The sequence below is a fragment of the Phyllostomus discolor genome, chromosome 1 (assembly GCF_004126475.2).
Source record: "Phyllostomus discolor isolate MPI-MPIP mPhyDis1 chromosome 1, mPhyDis1.pri.v3, whole genome shotgun sequence".
NCBI classification, from domain to species: domain Eukaryota; kingdom Metazoa; phylum Chordata; class Mammalia; order Chiroptera; family Phyllostomidae; genus Phyllostomus; species Phyllostomus discolor.
In genome coordinates this window covers 166,967,210-166,984,757 of record NC_040903.2, presented here as the reverse complement: position 1 = coordinate 166,984,757, position 17,548 = coordinate 166,967,210, and the positions used below count along the sequence as shown (strand labels likewise).

At 39.3% G+C, this 17,548-nt stretch overlaps 1 pseudogene; it reads left to right on the top strand.

The window, feature by feature from the left end:
• The first annotated feature begins 499 nt into the window (after window positions 1-499).
• LOC114492206 lies at window positions 500-14,148 on the top strand (annotated as a pseudogene).
• Window positions 14,149-17,548: the final 3,400 nt, after the last annotated feature.

Sequence of the window (17,548 nt, the reverse complement as noted above, 5' to 3'; positions counted from 1 at the left end):
CGGTACAGGAAGAAGAGCTGATCCCGGGTTGGGTCACTGGGGCAACAAGCTAGTGTTCAAATGGAAAATTCACCACTGATTCTGACTGTCATTGAAATTTAGTCCATTCCAGGGGCCAAAGGTATAAAGACTAGAAAATAATGAAATAAGGAGAGATGGCAATTTTGAATTTCAGGAGCATAGGTCTAACAAAGCTTTGGGTTTATGGACAACAGGATTCGGACCCTCAATGCACATGAATTTGGCTCAGTGCTCCTGTCCCAAAGGAGTTTGAATTCCGAGCAGTTGACTAAGAGAGAAATACACTCAAATGGCCTGGGATTACACAGATGGATGAACAGAGTCTGTGGCTTTGCAGCATATGAGAAGCTGGGGCTCTACCCAGGCACACAAAATCTAGGCTTAAAGTGGTAAGACTAATCCAACAGTCCAGTAGCTCTTGTTTGACTCTGATGAAATATTCCTTCCTAGGTACAAAGGTAAAAGCAATCTCCTTAAGATGGTCAAGACACTGGTGAGGTCAGATATTATTGCCTTCAAAAGAAGAGGGCCAGAGAAGACTGACACCTATGAGTTCAGTCTTCAAGAAGTTATTCATGATATAGGAAGAAGTGAGAACCAGAAAAGAAATGGTTTGTACTTAGATACATTCAAAAGATGGTGCTGCTTAACTGGTATATCCTGTCAGGACACTAGAGTGGTCCTCCTTAAGGATACCTGGTGAGTTAATTTTTTAAACCCAAACTGTTTTGAGAGCCAATATTAATAATAGCTACATTTACTAAGCACCTCTATCGGGCCAAGTACTTTCCATAAATTATCTACAATGCTCTCAACAACCTACAAGGTAGTTAGATTTGTAGCTGTTTTACAGGTAGGGAAACAAAGACTCAGAGAGATACAGTAAATGGTTCCTAGGCCATTGTGAAGTGGTGTCTCTGCTAATAAACTGCCAGACTGGGTCTACTTCCAGTCAAGCAGCTGAGAAGAAATAAACTTACATTATAGAATAAAATAAATACAGTTTATCAGCAGTTACCTTAAGCTAAACATTTATTTGTATATATATTTAAACTTACTTTAATAGATGTGTGTATACATATACATATACATATACATTATATATATATGAAAATAAAATAGAGGCCTCAGTACTGTGATGTTTTAATGTTCACTGGTGCTTTCTCATTTGGATATTAGTGAAATCTTTGGGTAATGTCTACCTTGTTCAGCCTCTGCCTTGGTTTCTTAGTATCCAGCCTTATACTCCCCCAACTAGTTTATACTTAGTCGTAAGTAAAATAGAACTTGTGTTTAAATTCTACTGGTATTCAAATTTCAGCCTACATTTCCTCCCTGTCTTTGGGGCAGTGCTATGGAAGTTCCTTCAAGCTACTTTCAAGTATCTGACTTCAACTAATACTGAATAACAGGAAAATCTAAGGAATGAGGTATTATTGTGTAAAATAATAAAAATTAGATGAAAATGACCATAGACTCTTTAAAATTATAAAGAAGATGTTATGCATGTCATACTACATCTATTACAAAGAAGCCTCATTACAAAGGAAGATTTATAAAATCTACTGTTAATTAGAAACTCTGTTTCCAGAGAGAAAAATAATATGGGAGTTGTAATAAGCAAATATGTGCATCACATAAAGAAGGCTGCAATACTAAGGTACCACTGCTTTTTAAACAAAATAATGTCAGATGTATCAGTAAAGAAAAAACATATATGGGGCATCTGAAGGGAGGAGGAAAGTCAAAATTAGGGATAAAGAGGAGTGTCTCTCTCTGATGCACAAAAAAAGAAGAAAGGAAACGCAGAAGCATTAGCAATAAGCTGAATGATGAAGCAGACTTTTGTTAAGGCAGGTCAGATTCCGTCCAGGTCCTAGAAAATGCTGTTGAAAATTAAACATCTTTTTGTCAGCCCATTCCACCAGGTCCCCTCACTCGTAATTCCAATAAAATGTACTGGCAGGATGCCCTCTACTTACCTAGCCACAGTGATGGCTCCAGAGGTGGAAATGAGACCCAAGCCAGGTTTGAGAGTTCTGCCAATTGTATAATGAAGAGCAACAGTGTCACATAAGACTGTCTTCACTTATGACACCAGCTGTAAATTTGAGGTAGCCACTTAACAGTTGGGGCCAGTCATACCACTGCTTTGCCCCAGCATAGATGTCAGTCCAGGTAACATTCCACAAAGGATGCTCACTGTTTCACTGGTTCTGAGCGAAGTCCAATTTGAGACAGAAGCGGGAGAGATGCACCATGGGACACCAGTAGATGTGCTAAGGATGATTTCAGTGCAGACCTAGCATGCTGATTGGTTAGCCACTGAGGCTTAGGTATGAGTCCAGTCCACTGAAGTATTATTCTGTACCCTGAGGGCAAAAAGACAGAGCAGTTATAGGCATCAGTAAGGGCAAGTCATGGCATCAGGCAATATACAAGCAAGCTTCTGCCCAGCCAAAAAGACAGTGGCTGGCACAGGGGTCTTCCTAGGAGTGAATACCACACCTTTCATGCCTCAACTGGGGGTTCAGTATCCACTTGTAACAACAGTGGAGAACTCATAATGGGCCATAGGGAAATCACAAAGGTGTCACAAAGAAGCATTTTGTGGTCTGCTGGCCCTGGATATGACATGTTTGAGACTGGGGGCCATGCCCCAATCATCCAGGTCACTATTTGCAAGTTTCCACCCCTTGGCCCTAAGGGGCAACAAGACCCACCCAATGCATGTAAGGGGCTTTTATTTCCCAAGGACATGTCCAAGTGGCTGTTTGCCCTTGCTCCAGACCCTCTGGAGCAAGCAAGAGAATATACCCCTGTTTTCCCAAGCCTGGTTTCAGCAAAACATCCTTAATCTGTACCTGGAGCTGAGTTGGAACTGCAGTCTGGTGAAACAAGGCCTCCACTGGGCCTGGCACTCCCCTCTGACTCCCCTCATTTAGAGTCTGGAGGACAGCCCATAAGCATTTCGTCCAACCCTTGAGATTAGGGATGGCAGCTGCAGCTCACAGGCCCTACTTTAAGAGACCATTGTATTACTCAATAATTGTAGCAGCTTGGGGATGATAGGTCACATGATATAGTCAATCTACAAGTCTTAAGCCCACTGTTGTACCAAGGCCCCAGTAAAATATACCCCCTGATCACTTTTTTTCATCATAACCATGCAGTCTTTTAATGATTACAAAACTGTATCTATTTGTTTCTCTTTTTTAAAGTTATTTTGTTGTTCAAGTACAGTTGTCTGTATTGACCCCCACAACTTCCCCTCCCACCAGCCATCCCCACCTCCCCCACTGCTGCCACTCCCCCTTGGTTTTGTCCATGTGTCCTTTATAGTTTTTCCTGAAAACCCTTCCCACCTCCCCTCTGGTTACTGACAGGTTGTTGTTAATTTCTATGTCTCTGGTTATATTTTGCTTGCTTGTTTGTTTTGTTGATTAGGTTCCACTTAAAGGTGAGCTCATATGGTATTTGTCCCTTGCTGCCTGGTTTATTTTACTTAGCATAATGCTCTCCAGTTCCATCCATGCTGTCAAAAAGGGTAGGAGCTCCTTTTTTCTTTCTGCTGCTCAGTAATCCATTATGTAAATGTATCATAGAATGAAAAGAGAACCAACTATATGGGAAAACATATTTGCCAATGAAACCTCAGACAAGAGTTTGATCTCCAAAATATATAAAGAACTCACATGATTCCACTCCAGGAAGACAAACAACTCAATTTAAAAATGGGCAGAAGACTTGAACAGACACTTTTCCAAGGAGGACATACAGAGGACCCACAGACATTAAAAGATGTTCAGCTTCACTAGCCATCAGAGAAATGTAAGTTAAACCACAGTGAGATACCACTTCACACTGGTGAGAATGCCCATCATAAACAAATCAACAAAGAACAAGTGTTGGAGAGGTTGTGGAGAAAAGGGAACCTGAGTTCCAGCCAAGATGGAGGTGTAGGTAGAAATCCTTTGCTTCCTCACACAACCAAAAGGAGTATAACAACAAATCTAAAATCAATAAACAACTAGAAGCACCAGAAAATCAAACTGCATGGAACTCCAACAACCAAGAAATTAAAGAAAAAATCAACCAGAACAACCAGACTGGTAAAACAGCAGACCATACAGGCTGACTCAGAAAAACTGAGGTGAGATGGTAGACCGGGAAGGCGGGGCTGACTTAAGGGGAAACTGAGACTCAGAGGTGGTTGTGGACTACAGCGGTTGCTGTGGTGGGAGAAACTCCCAGTCTCACATGAGACTCCACTGGAAAGTGTGCTAGAGATGAGCAGGGAAACTGCATTTTTCCCTCTATGGCCCCTCCCCTACAGAAAGTGCCACAGCACAGCAAGGAGGGTCACCCTGACCCAATGAATACCTAAGGCTCCACCGCCTGACAGTTTATCAGGTATTCCAAGACAAAGAAATAGGGCCCAAATGAAAGAACAGAGCAAAACTCCAGAAGAGAACTAAGCAATGAGAAGACAGCTAACCTATCTGATGGAGAATTCAAAGGCCTGGTAATCAAAATGCTCACAGATCTGACTGAGCTTGGTTGAAAAATGAAAAAAACAAATGAAATAAATGAAATAAAAACAAAATGAAATAAAACAAATGATATAAAGCAAAATATTCAAGGAACCAACAGTGACAGAAAGGAAACCAGGACTCAACACAACAATTCAAAACAAAAGGAAAAATAAACATCCAACTGGAACAAAATGAAGACACAAGAATTCAAAAAAGTGAAGAGAGTCTTACAAACCTCTGGGAAAACCTGAAACATTCTAACATCTGAATTATAAGGGTGCTAGGAGAAGAACAACAGCAAGAAATTGAAAAACTTATTTGAACAAATAATGAAGGAAAACTTCCCCAATCTGGGGAAGGAATAGACTTCCAGGAAGTCCAGGAGGCTCAGAGAGTCCCAAAGAAATCAGACTCAAGTAGGAACACACCAGGACACATCATAATTAAGTTACTCAACATTAAAGATAAGGAGAGAATCTTAAAGGCAGAAAGAGGAAAGGAGAGAGTTACCTGCAAAGGAGTGCTCATAAGGCTATCAACTGATGTCTCAAAAGAAACCTTATAGGCAAAAGGTGCTGGAAAGAAGTATTGGAAGTCATGAAAGTCATGGACCTACATCCAAGATTACTCTCTCCAGCAAAGCTACCATTTAGAATGGAAGGGCAAATAAAGTGCTTCCCAAGTGAGGTCAAGTTCAAGGAGTTCATCATCACTGAACGCTTAGTATATGGAATGTTAAAAGGACTTTATCTAAGAAATAGAAGGTCAAAAACTATGGACAGTAAAACAACAACAAACTCATAACTATCAACAACTGAACCTAAAAAACAAAAACAAATACTAAGCAAACAATTAGAACAGGAACAGAATCACAGAAATGGAGATTGCATGGAGGGTTATCAGTGGGGAAGGGGAGGTGGAGAATGGGGGGGAATGTTACAAGGACTAAGAAGCATAATTGGTAGGCATAAAATAGACATGGGGAGGTTAAGAATGGTATAGGAAATGGAGAAGCCAAAGAACTTATATGTACAACCCATGGACATGACTAAGTGGGGGGAATGCTGGAGGGTGGGAGGTGTGGGGTAGAGGGAGATAAAGGGGAGAAAAAATGGGACAACTGTAATAGTATAATCAATAAAATATACTTAAAAAAGGAAATAATGCAAATGATACCTAAAGATATAAAGCAAACAGAAAAGACCCCCCTCCCTTACCCTATCCCCAGTGTCCCCTTCAAAACTTCAGTTCTGCTCCTCTGGATCCATTGATGACATCTTTTTAGTTGTTTGTGTATATATTTATATAATGTCTATTTCTCTATCCCCAATTTTTACAGAAATTGGTTCAAAATACATATTCAGTTCTCAAACTCTTTTTTACCTTTAATTTTCATTATAATAGTATACTCCTTTTCCAGAAAAAAAAAATCTTTAAGATAACTAGTGAAGTCCAAAATATCCCATTGAATTGTTGTCTGGAATGGCAATCAACTCCTACACACACAAGCATCTTGAACTTCCTTTACTTCTTAAAACATCAGGTGCTTCCTTTGTCCCTAGATCTTGCATAGGAATTTCCTTTGAATAGAAACAACACCTTCATCTGCTTCTGTCTTCCTTCTGCTCCCCTTCATCTTGGTAACTCTTAGCCACCTTTCAGGTATTAGTTTGTGGTACTTTGTCCTGCAAACATTCCTATACACAATTTTCTTATATCTATTGCTTTAATGACATCATATTGAGTTAGCAAAAAAAGTACATTTATTTTTTTTCTGTAAAATAAAAGACATATTTTTTTATTTTCACCAATAACATTATTGGTTTGAATATTTTTAAATATATTGGCTATCTCCCACATGGTATAATGGTGATTGTTCTCAATTAATGTCTCAAGTTGATCAGTATCAACTTCAACTGGTCTACCTGACCATGGAGCATTGTCCAATGAGAAATCTCCAATACAAAACTTTGCAAACCACTTTTGACACATTCAATCAGTCACAGCAACTTCTCCATACACCACACAAATCTTTTTTTTTTTGCTGCATTTCATTTGTGTTTTTACCGGTTTGAAATAATAAGTGCCAAAATGTTGTATATTTTCTTCCATCTTCAATATTAAAATGACTGCACAAAATTCACCAATTTTGATGTTTTTTTAAATGCATGGTGATATGACAGCTCTCACAGTACATTCTAACAAATTGTTTCAAATGAAATTAAAGACAACTAAGTGCTACTAAAGCCATCTTACAGAAAAAACAAATGAACTTTTTGGCCAATCCAATATTAACTCTAATGATTTTTGGAAATTCTAATGAAATTTTGTGATGTCTAATAATATAATTTGCAAATAATGAAAGTTTACTTATTTCTGGCTTATCTTTATTCATTAAGCAAAACTTCCAATGTGATAGTAAGTAACAATAGTGATAGTAGGCATTCAGCCTCTCAATACAAGGTTTCTATGACACACAATAACTTTCTTACCAATAATTTAAAAGACTCTAGAATACATCTGAATTCAAAAGGAAGAATCTTGAACTCATTAACTCCCCCTGAATCAGCTATAAAGGCCAACTATGCTTAGGTTTCTTGTTTAATTCACTTGCTCATGACCCAACATAAATCTTTGGTTGAAGTTACTTTAGTAGGTATATACAAGGCATTAGTTATTCATCTGTCTTTGAAATAACAATGGTTTTTCTAATCAATGCTCACTCTTAGGCATGAAATCTGGGTTGAGAATTTAAATGATTCAGCCAGGGACTGAAAGACATGGAAATTATTCCCAGCTCCAATGATTCTGTTATGTCCCTCTTCAGATAACTTTCTTCAGGACATCTATTCTCTGAAATTAAAAGATATCTTGTTGGAGTTATGTTCTTTTGTGTCTTTGTTGTGGATAAGGTTTCCTTGTCTTATAAATCTGTTTGAAAATGGATAGAATAGGCATAAGCTTGCCTTTATTTGTAGCAACCACATCCACACATTATTTTACTTGGCTCATGTAATTTATTCCTTATGCACAGACATTACATCTGCCATTACCCCTCCACTCTTTGCAATTGAGTAGAATGTTCAGAAGATAGGAGGAGGGTTTTCCCTTTGGTAAAATTATTCCTTCGTGAAAACACATATATTTTTCAAGGCTTACAAAATGTGAGGGTTTAACAATAAAATAAATAACATCTTTCATTTCCTGGACACTAAAGTTTCTTCCCACAAAGCCAACTACACTTGTTAGCAAGAATCATAGCAAAAAAAAGTCTGCAAATTCTCTCTCAATCCTTATAGTCTCACCACATCTTCTACTTTGTACACAAACTTAATATTGCTGAGCTGTTTGCCCAATATATTTCTGTTAAGAAATATGTTGTAATATTTGAAAATAAGGCAACAAGGTGAGTCCATAGCTTTTTAATATAACACCAAATCATTAATGGCTTTGTCTAAGAATTATTTAGCTAAGGGTTTTACTTATGTTTGACTTACTATTTACTCTTTTTAAAAAGTGTATTTTATTGATTATGCTTTACAGTTTTCCCATTTTTTCTCCCCTTTATCTCCCTCTACCCCACACCTCCCACCCTCCAGCATTCCCCCCACTTAGTTCATGTCCATGGGTTGTACATATAAGTTCTTTGGCTTCTCCATTTCCTATACCATTCTTAACCTCCCCATGTCTATTTTGTGCCTACCAATTATGCTTCTTAGTCCTTGTAACATTCCCCCCCCATTCTCCTCCTCCCCTTCCCCACTGATAACCCTCCATGCAATCTCCATTTCTGTGATTCTGTTCCTGTTCTAATTGTTTGCTTAGTATTTGTTTTTGTTTTTTAGGTTCAGTTGTTGATAGTTATGAGTTTGTTGTTGTTTTACTGTCCATAGTTTTTGACCCTCTATTTCTTAGATAAAGTCCCTTTAACATTCCATATACTAAGCGTTCAGTGATGATGAACTCCTTGAACTTGACCTCACTTGGGAAGCACTTTATTTGCCCTTCCATTCTAAATGGTAGCTTTGCTGGAGAGAGTAATCTTGGATGTAGGTCCTCGCCTTTCATGACTTCCAATACTTCTTTCCATCCTCTTCTTGCCTGTAAGGTTTCTTTTGAGGAATCAGCTGATAGCTTATGGGAACTCCTTTGTAGGTAACTCTCTCCTTTCCTCTTTCTGCCTTTAAGATTCTCTCCTTATCTTTAATGTTGGGTAACTTAATTATGATGTGTCTTGGTGTGTTCCTCCTTGGGTCTAATTTCTTTGGGACTCTCTGAGCCTCCTGGACTTCCTGGAAGTCTATTTCCTTCCCCAGATTGGGGAAGTTTTCCTTCATTATTTGTTCAAATAAGTTTTCAATTTCTTGCTGTTGTTCTTCTCCTCTGGCACTTCTATAATTCAAATGTTGGAGCTCTTAAGGTTGTCCTCAATTTCATTAAGCCTCTTGTTTCCTCATTCTGTTCCAGTTGGATGTTTATTTCTTCCTTTTGTTTTGACTTGCTGTGTTGAGTCCCAGTTTCCTTCTCTTCACTGTTGGTTCTCTGTATGGTTTCATTTATTTCACTTTGTATAGCCCTTATTTCTTCCTTCATTTTGCAATCAAGCTCAATCAGTTCTGAGTATCCTGAGTACCAGTTTTTGAACTCTGCATCTGATAGGTTGTCTATCTCCTTGTCATTTAGCTCTTCTTCTGGACTTTTGATCTGTTCCTTCATTTGGGCTGTATTTCTTTGTCTTGGTGCACCTGTTATGTTGTAAGGGGGCAGGACCTCAGGTATTGGCCAGGGCTAGGCAACCCTCTTTGCTGTGCTGTGGTGCTGTCTGTGGGGGAGGGGTCCCAGAGGGAACAATGCCACTCACCCACTCTACTCTAGCCCCACTTTCAAAGTTTCCTGTGAGATTGGGAGTTTCTCCCGCCTTTGAAACCCCACCATATTCTATAGCTAGAGGTTTTGAGTGTTTAGTTTCCTGGTCTGCCAGCCCTGCCTTACCCACAGGTCAGCCAACTTGCTACAGGTCCTCTCAGCCCAGCTACCTGTCTCCACCCCTCCTCCCAGTCTGGATGAATGTTTCTTTAACTCCTTAGTTGTTGGAGTTCCATGCAGTGTCATTCTCTGGCAGTTCTGGTTTTTTATTGTCTTTAAATTGGTTGTTATCCTTCCTCTGGTTGTGCGAGGAAACAAACTGTTTCTACCTATGCATCCATCTTGGCTGGAACTTGCCCAAACCTGTTCGACTTATCATTTACTGTTGATGTGCTTGCTTCAGCAGCACATATACTATTTACTCTTGATTAGGGGCTAGAGTCTGTGAAATTTGATTTTAATATTGATTTCTCTCTATAAGTAAAGGTAAACCCAATAGTATGGTTATGTTTGTTACTGGTAAGTATGTACATAGGTTCTTTTCCTTAAATGTGTGTGTGTGTGTGTGTGGTGTGTGTGTGCACGTGTGTGGTAGAAGTCAGTAGGTTGCATCAGGCCAATGTTCCAAATGAAACAATTATAAAAATGGATAAATGACAATAATACATTTTTGAAGCATCAGGGTGATGTGGAAGCACAAAGGACTGGATAATATTCCAGAGAGAACCCTTTATAATAGGCTTATGCTTGCAAACAGTTCCTTCCCGAGGAAACTGACTAATTCTGGGCTTGGATTAAGGATTGGACTTGGTGCTGATAAAGGAACTAATGTGGGTGAAAGAAAACCAGTGGTTCTTTGGGTAATTGCAGAGGCTGGCATGACAGACTGGAAATTTGAGGATCCCATACAATACTAATCAAAGAAAGCTAGATGGAGTGGCAATATTACATCAGAAAAGTGGACTTCAGAACAAAAATATTTCCTGGGATAAAGAAGGAATTTACATGATGATGAAAGGATTGATTCATCAGAATGCACAAAAAATGCTAAGTACCCTTATATGAACAACAAATTTTCAAAATACACAAGTAAAATCTGATAGAATGAAAAAATATAAACAAATCCAAAATTCTGGTTGATAATTTCAACATTTTTCTCTCTGTGATCATAAAAGAATTGAACTAAAAAATCAGTAAGAAATTGGAAGACCTGAACAACATTGTCAACAAATTTTACTTCATTAATGTTCATAAAACACTCCACTGCCCACAGCAGATGAGTCACTGTTACAAGAAAATATGAAACATTCACCAAGATGGATAATATTCTGGGCCATAAAACAACAGCACATTGAAAAGAATTAAAGGCATACAAAGTATGGTTTCTGGTCATAACAGAATTAAAGCACATACAAAGATTTTTAAAAAAAAATCATGTATTTTGTAATTAATTGAAAAAACTCCTCTAATAACCAATGGATCACAGGTAATATTGCAAAGAAAATTAGAAAATATTGGGAATTAAATGAAAGTGAAAGTATGATATATTAAAACTATTGAGGGCCATCAGGACCAAAGGGGTGGCAAGGTTCATTTTCAGTAGTCCTCCAGACCAAGCAGTTCTGCGTGGTGCCAGCAAAGGAAGGTGTGCACTGGGCCTTTTCCTGCGGCACTTGGCTGCCAATGGCTGTGGGCATTATGATAGATTCAGCCTTAGGAGAAGGAGTGCACTGGCAGTTCTTCTGCTTGAGATGCTAAGACAGCCATGGTTGGCCATCTGATAAGTAAATTAGTTGCAGAAAATGGAATATCCCTTAGGATAATATACCTTTACAAATAATTGCAAAAGGAAAACCAGTTCTTAAAATAGTCTTATTGAATCCTTACCTCAATTTCAACTTAAACATCTCTCATCAAGGTGGCTGTGTTTTGCTTGCTGCTGAACCTGAACTACAAATTAGGATTGATAGAATGGAAACTAGTTTTCCATGTCATAGTTCAATTTTAGAATTCTTTCATATTCTGAAAAAGTTTACCAAAAAAGAATAAAAAACAATCAGAAGCATTAAGGATAAACAGACTCAGCTGGGTATGTTTTATAGCAGTTGGGTGCTGAAACAAAGCTTCATAAAAGCCGTAAGTGTTGGACCAGGATTTGAACTGCAACATCTTTGAATTTAATATATTCCCATTAAACCTGCAGGTAGGCCATGTTTATAAAGAAACACATTTGTTTCTGGATAGAGAAGAAGAAAATGGGTATTTGAGGAAAGCAAAATAGAAGAGCACCATTTTGTTGAAGTAGCTCTTAGGAAACCCAGTGGACCTAGACATCAGGCTGCTTCATCTCAAGATGATTCTAAACCATCCAAGAAGCAGTTTACTACTCTTACCTACAATGACTTAATGTCATCTGTTCCTATTGTACCAGGGGGATCTGGCCAGATGGCAGAGCAGAGAAGAGGGATGCCCTGTGGGGGGGCTCCACCCACAGGGCCTCCCCACCCTGGCCACCACACATGAGAATAAGTCTACCAAGATATGATCTGCTTGGGGAGGAAAGGTGGTGGATCTCTCCAAGGAGAAGTGCCAAGAACCTTTTCCTCAATGGGCTTTTATTGGGTTCAGTTTGCACAGGTCTACAGGTAAAGCTCATCAATCATTGTCAGGCAGTAAGGATCAACCATAGATAACACTGAAAGAACTATGAGGGCTTATTCTGAGTCAGGGTCAGTTAGCTAAAGGGCTATAAACATTGGGAAACAAACTCATTTCCTGCTGGGACCCTTATCAGAAAAGTGAGAGCATTCTTAGCAAAGCAGGTTTCACACAATTTTAATGTATTCTTTCTTAGGTCTGATCGCCCCGGGAAACCCACCTTTCCCAGCACAGGGCCGCACCCACCTCTGGCATTGTTCCAGGGTTAAGTCAGGCAGGAGAGTAAGGCAGTCAAGAGATTAAGGCTTCTTGCAGACAGAATGAGGACTCAGGCTATGTCAAAGTCAAGGGGTAAGGATCCATCACCCCTTTTGCTATAGCCCCCCAAGTCCTTCCCTGAGGGCCCTCTCATGACCATGCCTGTCTTAGGTCATCCCTCCCTTGAGGAATCTTACCCATCATTGACTAACTGGTCATGCACTGGGGGCCAGGTAGGGTGAAGTAAAGTAGGCAGAGGTGGTGCTCCTGCCAGGGAGATAAGCTTTGTCTCCTTAGTGGCTTAGGGTCTCAAGGTCTCTCACTCATCCTTAAATGTGGGGGGTTACAGCTTTTGAAACCAGGCAGGGTGGTTCCCAACAATGTCCAAGGTGACAGGAAAGGCTGCACTCCCTGAAGTGAGGGAAGAGTTTCAAGAAAACGCAAAGCAGTGGATCGGAGCCAAAGCTGGCATGTGACTCCATACCTCCAGGTGAGGGTAAAAAAACAGTACATGGCCCCCTGCCCTGGGAAGAGATGCTGTGCCCCTGTGTAAGGCTAAAAACCCTCCTACCCATACTTGTTCATGGTGTCAAGAGGAAGTGCAAAACGGCTGTGCAGGCTGTCCCGCAGTGATGGACTTCAGCCTGGACTGGCTGGCAAGTGGATGCTCCTTCAGCATGAAGGATTTAGGGGTGGAAGATTTAAATGAAGAGTGTGGAGTTTCATCCCCTTTTGCATTCCCCTCACTCACCCCATCAGAGGCCAGCTCACAGAGACCACGTCCAGCATGCAGGACCTGGCCTCACTAATTGCAGGCTCAGGGATGCTGCAGCTCCAAGCCACATGGCACAGGTTCTGAACCACTCCCATTCTCTCACTTTGAGAACAGCACACAGACAACATGGGCTGGAACATTCACCAGCCTCAGGGTGTGAGCCATCCTTGATCACTGGGGTGCATGGATGGACCCCCTTGCATGACCAGCTATAGTGGTCTGGCAGCATGCCCTGGCCCCAGGAGAGGGAAGCTGCTGTGGAGAGGCAATGGAGATGCTGGCCCCATAAGTGTACACTCCAGAAAGAAAGGGAGCCTGCAACTGGAGAGCCAGAGACCCCTTCACATAACAGCCTTGGGCTCTGGAGGACAGATGAGAATGGAAGCAGCGTGTCTGGACACTGACTATGTTTCTGGGGATGGCTGGCTTCTTTCTGTGTTTGTGGAAATTGGTCTGGAACTGGGGATCCTCAGCTCTCCAAACTTGGGCAACATTTTTAATAAAGACCACACCAATTTGTGTTATAGTATTTTGCAGTGCATAATACACACTTTTTTGCCCAAATTTTTTGAGGGGAAAACAAGAATGTGCATTATGCATGGGCACTACTATTCTGTATCTATAGAAATGTTTTTAATTCTTTTATGTGTTTAAAAGTGTAACTCTAGAAAGCAATAACAATATCCATACCCTGGAAGATGATTATTGGTTTTGTTTTTAAATATAAATAAATAAATAATTGAATTAAAAAATTAAATGAAAGATTTTTCCCTGAAAGTTTGGGACAAAAACATGCATGTGCCATATGCACGGGAACACGTTATACATGACACAGCACAGTATGTTTGTGTTTGGCAGCAGGAGGCTGCATCCCCCTTTGTTTGGGAAGGCTGTGACTCCTTAGGATCCTTCATTTGGGGGCCTTTTGTTTCACAGAAGAAATTATAATACAAAATAGTACAAAGTCATGATATGATAAGTGACAGAGAAAAATGGAACTGTTTGTAATACTCTGTATATTCTCTAGAAAATGAATGCCTGGTACTATCAAATTTTATTCCATGAAACAGTTTGAAAAGAAAAAAACAATTTTTCCTATTTAAAAAGCATACTCCCAATTCAATGTAGCTTAGTAGAATGTGGTTACCTTTTCTTCCTCCCAACAATTACACTGAATTAGCAGAAAAAATAGAAAAAGGTGGTAGAATCTTAAGTGATACAGGCAGACTTCATTTTATTCCACTTTGCTTTACTATGGTTCGGGTGTATTGCACTTCACAGGTTGTGCATTTCACCAGCAAAAATACTATGACTAACTTTATTACGGTAGTCTAGAACTGAACCTGCAATATTTCTGCGGCATGCCTGTACATGCTTATTTGGATAGAATACAGAAAATGCAAATATGCAAAAAGGAAACATTTAAATTTTTGTCTTTCAGAAATAACTATATCAGAGATAACTATTTCTAAAACCTTTTTCTTGGCAAATGAATTCATATAATATACTTAATTTTTAATAAAAAATGAGAACATGCTATTTTGTAACTTTTTGTCTCTTAACTGCATATCTATGTTCATAAATAATTCTGTGGCAAAACATTTACTGGCTCTAAAGTATTCTATTGTATGGCTAATATCAGGTGAGAGCTTTTGACCAGAGGTAACAGTGTCCAAATATAATTGACTAACGTAACCAAGGACACCGATTATCTCATATAACACACAGTTGAGAGGTGTCTTTAAGGATACTTTTTTGCCTCTGCTTCAGTTTGTTTTCCTTTAGGTTTGTCTCATGGTCATGAGAGCTGCTGCTATAACTTCTAGCTTCACATCTTAATAAAATTACATCTATAAGTCAAGAAAGGCTGCTTTCTTTTCTCACATCTGTTTTGTCAGCAAGGAGTACATTTCCCATGAGTTCTCAGAAGATTTCCTCTCATTTTCCCTTGACTCAGACCAGATTCCTCAGAAAGCCAATTGTTAGACTCTGTGGGAAGTAGACTCTTGGTAATGAAAAAGCTACAGCTAGGTGGAAGAATGGTTAGACGGGAAGCTGCTGTGTGCCAGTAAGGTAGGTGTCCCACGATTTGCTCATTATTTCCTTTGTTAAACATTTTGATTGTTCACTGTAAGCAGTGGTTCAGTTAATACCCCTGTAACCACATTTTGAGGTTTATGCTTAATTATGTCATTGAGAAAGTTTCTGGAAGTGGAATGCTTAGTTCAAAGGGATTAAACTTCCTTAGAGCTTTGATAAGTATTACTCTTGAAAAAGTGAATTGCTCCAAAAACAAATGAACAAACAAAAAAAACCCCACAACAACAAAAACGAAAAAGCAAATTGCTCTCAAAAAGACTGCAACTTACACTTCCAGGTAGTTTTATGTGTATAACCACCCTTTCACGCCCTACCTGCATATTCCCTGCTAAATTATAGATACTACATTTTTAAAAAATTTAATCTTTGCCAATATAAGTGAATAACAGTCCCTTGTTTTTTTAATTTCTATTTCTTTCATTACAATGAGGTTAATATTTCAGTGTTGTTATTAGCTGTTTGTATTCCTTTTTTAATGGGCTGCCAGTTCATTGTCTTTGCCTGGTTTTATTTTAATAAATAGTACTTAATTTAAATTGTAAACATAATACAAAAAATGCCAAGACCGTCATATTAATGACAGACTCTATTATATGGCTAGAGTGTGGGCCTTGGGGAGTTAGTCTTGTTATTGTTTAATATAAAGAAATAAAATAATTTTATTTTTTCCATTACTAAAATTGAAAGTTGTATGTGAATTGTATAAAATTAGATACTTTGCTTATTTTTAAAAATGGAATGTTTTGGAGACTTCCAGTGAAGATGGAGGCATAGGTAGACATGCTTCCCCTCCTCATGCAACCAAAACAAGAAAACAAGAATTACAACTAAGTGTCAAAATAAATAATAACCCAGAACTGTCATAAAAATCAAATTGTATTGAAGTCCAACAACCAAGGATTTAAAGAAGCCACAATCATCTAGATGTGTAGGAGGGAAGAGGTGAGGAGACAGGGCAAAGAAGCAAGGAGACACAGTGTGGTGCAGAGAGGTGGTGGTGGAATGGGCACAGGCATTCACGTGTGGTAGATAAAAATCAGGAGGGATACCTTGGAAGTGAGCCATCCCGGGCCCAGGCCAGACTGAAGAGACCAGGGTTCCAGTGCCAGGAAGATAAATCCCAAAAATTTCTGCCTGTAAAAACCAGTGGGGGTTAGGGTGGTAGAAGAAATTGCTGGATTTTCAGGAAACTTCATTTAAAGAGCCACCATGGTCTTAAAATATACACAAACCTACCCACTCAGGGATTTAACACCAGAGCAACTGCTGGAAGGGCACCAGCCACACACACAGAATGGGTGAAGTGACTGGAAAAAGGGTGAGTGTCGGGCAAACCCCCACAAGCCCAGCAGCAGCACAGTCCCCTCTCTGATCCCTCCCCCTACACAGAGCAACAAAACAGTGAAGTGGGTTGCCACACTATGGTGATTACCTAAGGCTCCGCCCCACACAATATACAGGTGCCTTTATTTGACAGGGAGTCAAAGCAGCTCTACCGAATACACACGGACAAACACAGGGAGGCTGCCAAACTGAGAAGACAAAGAAATATGGCCCAAATGAAAGAACAGAATGAAACCCAGAAAAAACTAAACAAAATGGAGATAGCCAACCTATCAGATGCAGAGTTCAAAATACAGGTGATCAAGATGCTCAAAGAACCCAGTGAGTACAGCAACAACATAAAGGAAGAAATAAAAGTTACACTAAGAGAAATAAACAAAAATCTACAGGGAACCAACAGTGAAGGGAAGGAAGCCGGGATTCAAATCAATGATTTGGAACATAGGGAAAAAATAAACATTCAACCAGAACAGAAAGAAGAAACAAGAATTTTTTTTAAAAATGAGGATAGGTAAGAAGACTCTGGGACATCTCCAAATGTGCCAACATCTAAATCATAGGGGTGCCAGAAAGAGAAGAGGAAATACAAGAAACTGAAGACATATTTGAAAAAATAATGAAAGAAAACTTCCCTAATATGACAAAGAAAATAGACTTACAAGTCCAGGAAGCACAGAGAATCCCAAACAATTTGGACTCAAAGAGGACCGCACCAAGACACATCATAGTTAAAATGCCAAAGGTTAAAGATAAAGAGAGAATCTTAAAAGCAGCAAGAGAAAATCAGAGAATTACTTACAATAGAGTACCCATAAGACTATCAGGTCGGCTAATTTCTCAAAAGAAACATTGCAAGCAAAAGGGGACTGGCAAGAAGTATTCAATGTGATGAAAAGCAAGGAATCCAACTTATGTTACTCTACCAGCAAAGCTATCATTTGAACAGTAAATAACAAAAACTCACAACTATCAATAACTGAACTTCAAAAAA